The sequence below is a fragment of the Orycteropus afer genome, unplaced genomic scaffold (genome assembly GCF_000298275.1).
Source record: "Orycteropus afer afer isolate SDZICR_OR568_19922 unplaced genomic scaffold, OryAfe1.0 scaffold00080, whole genome shotgun sequence".
NCBI classification, from domain to species: domain Eukaryota; kingdom Metazoa; phylum Chordata; class Mammalia; order Tubulidentata; family Orycteropodidae; genus Orycteropus; species Orycteropus afer.
The window spans coordinates 10203784-10209686 of record NW_006921667.1 but is presented as its reverse complement, the minus strand read 5'-3'; the positions used below and the strand labels follow the sequence as shown (position 1 = coordinate 10209686).

Genomic DNA, 5903 nt, shown 5'->3' with positions numbered 1-5903 from the left:
GGTCAATGACATGAGACAAAGTATATGTGAACTGCTGTATGGAAAGTGAATTTGCTCTGTAAATCTTCACCCAAATCACAATAAATTTTAAAAAAGAAGAAGAAAAAAAAATTATTTTTTAAAAAATTAGATAATGCATTCACATTGTGGCAAAAATTCAAAATGACATAAAATGTATGTGAAAAGTGTTGTTCCCACCTCTGTCCTCTTTTACTCCCTTCTTTTTAACTAGTTATTGGTTGATTTTCTAAAAACTAGTGATTTCTATACATTCATTATGTATCTCACTACCTTACTGATTTTTCTTTTTGTTTTTTAGTAATTTTTCAGCTGATTCGTTTAGGTTTTGCAGTTATGCAATCACATCATCTGCAATTAGTGATAGTTTTATCTTTCCCTTATGTTGAATAAAGGAGCTCTGGTGGCACAGTGCCTAAGGCAATTGACTGCTAATCAGAAGGTTGGTGGTTCAAACCCATCAGTCGTGGAAGGAAGACTGGGCAATTTACTTCCATAAAGATTTACCACCTCAGAAACCCAGTGAGGGTCACTATGAGTGGGAATCAACTCAACAGCAGTGGGTTTGTTTTTTTTTTTCTGTGTGTGTGTTGAATAAAGGAGCTTTGGTGGTACAGTGGTTAATGCATTCAGCTCCTAACCAAAAGGTTGGTGGTCTGAACCCATCAGCTGCTGACTGGGAGCAAGATGAGGCAGTCTGCTTCTGTATAAGATTTTCAGCCTTTGTAAACCCTGTGGGGCAGTTCTACTCTGCTGTATAGGGTGGCTATGAGTCAGAATCAACTAGATGGCAGTGGGTTTAAATGTCTAATTTTTGTCTTTGATTCATGAAGTAATTTTGAAGTGTTTTTAAATAGTATAAGAAGCTATATTTTTCCTATTGAGTTTTAGTTTAATTTTGTGTGAGAAATTGCCTGAATAATATCTGTGCTTTAAAATTTGTTGAAATATGCTTTATGGCCTAAAATGTGGTAAAGTTTTTATAAAGTGTTCCATGTGTACTCAAGAACATTGTTCTCTATTTGTTGTATGCAGAATGCTAAATTCAAGTAATTCCCCACTTATGACACATTTGAGTTACCACAAGTCACCTGAATTTTTTTATTGTACACCTTATCGTTAGTAATATGTTCTACATACAATGTTGCAGTATGTAATTTGGTGATACCATCATATCTGTAAGTAATGTTTCCAGCCAGCCCCAAAGGCAAATAAAGATCAGATTTATTAAGACACTAATAATAACAATAATAATAAGACAGTGAAAACTATGGGGGCGGGGAGGATGAGCTATGGAATTTATGTCAGAACTGAGTTAAGTCAGAGTTGTAGGAACTGAATCCTTTGCAACTCCGGGACTACCTGACAACATCCATTTATGCCATCCATTTGGCCAACCTTGTTAATTTTATTATTCAAGTCTTGATATGTTTAAGCAATTTTTTTTTTTTTCTTATTTCGTCTGTATAGCAATCAATTACTGATCACTAGTCTTTTAGGGATCACCCTACATTTGGACACACTTAATCCAAGCCAGGGTATTTTCAGTCACCCAATATGCATGTGAAAGCTGGACAATGAATAAGGAAGACCAAAGAAGAGTTGATGCTTTGGGTTGTGGTGCTGGAGAAGAATACTGAAAGTACCATAGCCTGGCAGAAGAATGAACAAATCTGTCCTGGAGGAAGTGCAGTCAGAATGCTCCTTGGAAGGGAGAATGGCCAGACTTCCTCTCACCTCCTTTGGTCATGTTGTCAGAAGGGACCATTCCCTGGAGAAGGATATAATGCTTGGTAAATGAAGCGGGAAGGACCCTCACAGTAGCTGCAAGGATGGCTCAGGTATAGCAAGGATTGTGAATTGTGAGGCTGGCACAGGACCCGGCAGGTTCTGTTGTACAAGATGGGGTCGCTATGAGTCGGGAGCCTACTGGACGGCACCTAACAACAACAACGTGGTCTCAGCTTAATAAATATTCTACTCTTCCCTTGGAACAAAACAACAACTTTAAAAGGTGAGTTTGGGGAGGTAAGAAATGGGCGTGGCTTTGCGGAGGGTGAGTTGGGAAGCAGGGGAGTTGTGGTCACTGGAAGAGTCAGTCCAAGACGTGAGGAGGGGGTGGCACCCGCCTATGCTGGCCGGGTCAGTTCCCACTTCCTGGGGAGGGGGGGGTTACTCTTAAGGCTCAGTGTGGTGCCGCCCGTCAGTCATCAGAAGGCAATTGTCTCGCCATCGCGAATGTATTAACATTCTCCCCCTCCCCCATAAAAGGAAAAAAGAATGGGCTTTTCTGTGTGCTGTAAGAATAAAAGATCTTGCATGTGGCCAAATATTGTCATTTACGACATAGAATCTGCTCATTACATTATTCTACAGATAAATTAAAAAAAAAAAAAAAAGCAACAATGACCCCGACGTGACTTGAACACGCAACCTTCTGATCTGGAGTCAGACGCGCTACCATTGCGCCACGAGGTCACAGAGAGGAGGGAACTCTGTGTCGTTAAAGGGCTCGTTTTGCCACCGTGGTCCCGTTGCTCGCGAGGTTTACAAAAGGATAAGCTTTCCCTCCTGAACTCGAGCTCATATTTAAAAAGAGAAACAGCTCCAGTCTTGGCTTTCGGCTTCTTTGAAACAGGCAAGCTCTGTGGCATCCGAGGCTGAGCGGCGCTGGGGGACTACAGCTCCTCCTCTCCGCGACGTGGCGGAAAGTGGTGGGAGCAAGGGCAAGAGAACTCTGGGCCGGGGAATGCTAGGGCCGAGGGGACGCAGGGGTCTGGCCAGATGGCGGCGGAGACAAGGAGGCAACCCGGAAAGGCGGTAGACTAGTGAGCCGGTTCCGCGACCGGGGATAGAGTTTACATAACTCGCCTTCCTCCACTACTTCGCTGTAAAATGGCGGCACTATTGTGAGGGTCCAAGGCTGCCTAAAAAAAAAAAAAAAAAAAAAACATGTTATCCTAGGATCTGATAAACGTTCAAACGCGAAGATGCCGGTTACCTTGTGAGCCTGTGGCTTCTTCACCCTCTTCCCGTCTCCTTTAAATGAAGAAGGAAAGCAGAGGTGGCGGGAGGAGTTTCCATAGCCAGGAAACATTGTTGGCTAGAAAATCTCAATGGTTTTATTTCATTTTTAATTATAAAAGGAAGCATTTTCTTTGAGGAAAATCAGAACAGTGTACTGAAGAAAAAGTCATTGGAAATTCCAACGTCCAGAGACTGCTAAAATTTTGTGCTGTTTTTACACCCCTTAGGCGTAGTGCCTAAGGCATTTCACAGCTAACCAGAAGGCTGCTGTTCAAACCCACCAGCCTGGAAGGTAGAGTGGGCTATCGGCTTCCATAGAGATAGCGCCTCAGAAACCCAAGGAGGGATCGCTGTAAGTCCAATCCACTCCAGGGCAGTGAGTTTTTTGTGCGTTTTTTTTTTTTTTTTAATTTTCCCCCTCTTTCAGTTTTCACCCCTAGACTGCTCCATACATATCCTAGATACATTTTTGAACTTTTAAGTGAGAATACTAGCAGTCTCTTCCAGTTACAGTGTAAATAACATTTTAAAAAATGTTTCGTTCTGCCGTGCGTAGGGTCGCTATGAGTCAGATGACTCATAACAACAGCAACAAGAAAGGTGAAATTTTAAATTAGTGATTAAATAAGCTCTCAAATTTAAAAAATGATCAAATAATAATACAAGGACTCCTTGGTCTGTTTATTTAAGAACATGAAGCATGAGTCTTGATTCAATAAATACAATACCCATAGGTCCTGGTGTTCAGGTTTATAATCACAATATTAGGTATGATTATAGGTTCTCTGTATGGTGGGGCACAATGCAAAGACATTCAATTAGATAAAAGGCAAACTCATTACTTAACGCTCCAAATGTGAGGTTACTTGGTAGGGGCACATGTGGTTGTACCTGGGGACAGGATAACAACAAGCTGGAGTTGTAAGAAAGAGCTTATATATGGCAGGTGGGCTGGGGTTAGCTAGACTTTACAAATTTCCTGGGAATTGGAAAATAAACAGGCTCCAGGGATTAGGGTCTGCTCCTAGTTGATACCTAGCCCCAGGACGTTTAGAGCAGGTGCATAATGATCCTGGAGTGTGAGAGTAACTGGAGTGGATTTAATCAGCTGTTCAAAAAGGAGAAGTGACTACCCCTTAGCCAGGGCCTCAAAACTGGATTAAGAAAAACTATATTATATATTCTTCAGAGGAAAAAAAGTATCTTGAATGGACCCTAGTCTTTGTACAAGAAAAAGAGGAACTGCCTGCTATTCCCATAGAAACTTGGGGATGGGGAGTCTCACTACTCTAATTACTTTTTGGCAGCTGAGACCAGAGTTCTGAGGGCTCCTGAGGAGAGGATGTGTCAGACAGCAGAGGAATCATGGCAATTTTTGTGTTTGTGGCTACATGTGAGAATAGCAAGTATTTGGAATCAACTGAGTCCTGAGGTGGCTACCAGAGGGCTGTAAGAAAAGTAGGGACCAGAAGACACTATCTGTCCTCATAGAGGAAAAGTCAGACCAGCCCATAACTTGGTAACTTATTCTTTCCACGTAGCCAATGACGTAAGTCACCTCGTTATTGCTCAGTGGTGTGTAGCGGACCCTAGTGGTAGAAAGGAGTGGATGAGGTGGGGAATGGTGGCAACAGATCTAGGAAGACCCTGAGGTCTTTCACTTTGATACTGATCACATTCAAATTTCCTTCCCTTCTCTCCTTTGAAGACCTCCAGCATTGGCCACACAGCAAAGTAACTGTGAAGAAGAACCAGTTACTTTCCCATGAAGTCAAGAGTCCAAAATCTACTGGAAGGAATGCTTCACACAAGGAAAGACCAATGACACTCTGTTTAAACCCCTTTTCAGATTTTTCGATAACATCTATGATGGCCTGCCCCTTTTCTCCTGAGATACGGAAACAAAAACTTTTTTTGGTATTGGCACATCATTAAATTGCAGTGTGGTCCTTACTGAGGAGCTCTGGTGGCACAGTGATTAAAGCATTTGGCTACTAACCAAAAGGTTGGTGGTTTGAACCCACCAGCAATTCTGTGGGCAAAAGATGAGACAGTCTACTTCCATAAAGATTTGCAGACTTGGAAATCCTATGGAGCAGTTCTCCTCTGTCCTATAGGGTTGCTAGGAGTTGGAATCAACTTGATGGCTTTTTTGTTTTGGTCCTTACTATGGTGAGTATGGCACAGTGCCTAAGGCATTTGACTGCTAACCAGAAGGCTGGCAGTTCAAACCCACCAGCCACTCCTCAGAAGGAAGATTGGATGATCTACTTCTATAGTGATATTGCCTTAGAAACCCAAGGAGGGGTCGCTAGGAGTCAGATCCGACCTGATAGCAGTGACTATGGGGAGTAATGGCGGGTCTAGTGAGTGGCATGTAAAATGCTACTAGTGTTGTTCCCCAACCAGGACAAAGAATAGTGAAGAAAACCAAAGATTCAAGGAAACAGTTAGTCAAAAGGACTAATGGACCATACGAACCACAGCTTCTATTACCCTGAGATTAGGAGAACTAGATGATGCCGGGTTACCACTACCAACCACTCTGATTGAGACCATGGAAGGTCCTGGACAGAATGGGGGAAAAATGTAGAACAATATTCAAAATCATAACAAAGACCATACTTACTGGTCTGATAGAGACTGGTAGAACCCCTAAGACCACTGCACTTAGACACCTTTCAGACCTGGAACTCAACCCACCCCTGGTGATTACCTGGAAGCCAAACCACAGATAGGCCTATAAAGTGAACAACAACATTCATGAGGAATGTACATCACAGGATAATCAACCATATGAGACCAAAAGATAAGTATGTGCCCCAAAACAAAGCTCAGAAGATTGGAAGGAACAGAAA

At 42.4% G+C, this 5903-nt stretch overlaps 1 non-coding gene across 1 annotated transcript; it reads right to left on the bottom strand.

The window, feature by feature from the left end:
• Positions 1-2424: 2424 nt before the first annotated feature.
• On the bottom strand, positions 2425-2496 carry TRNAW-CCA. Its single transcript has one exon. It is a non-coding gene; the product is annotated as a tRNA-Trp (tRNA).
• Positions 2497-5903: the final 3407 nt, after the last annotated feature.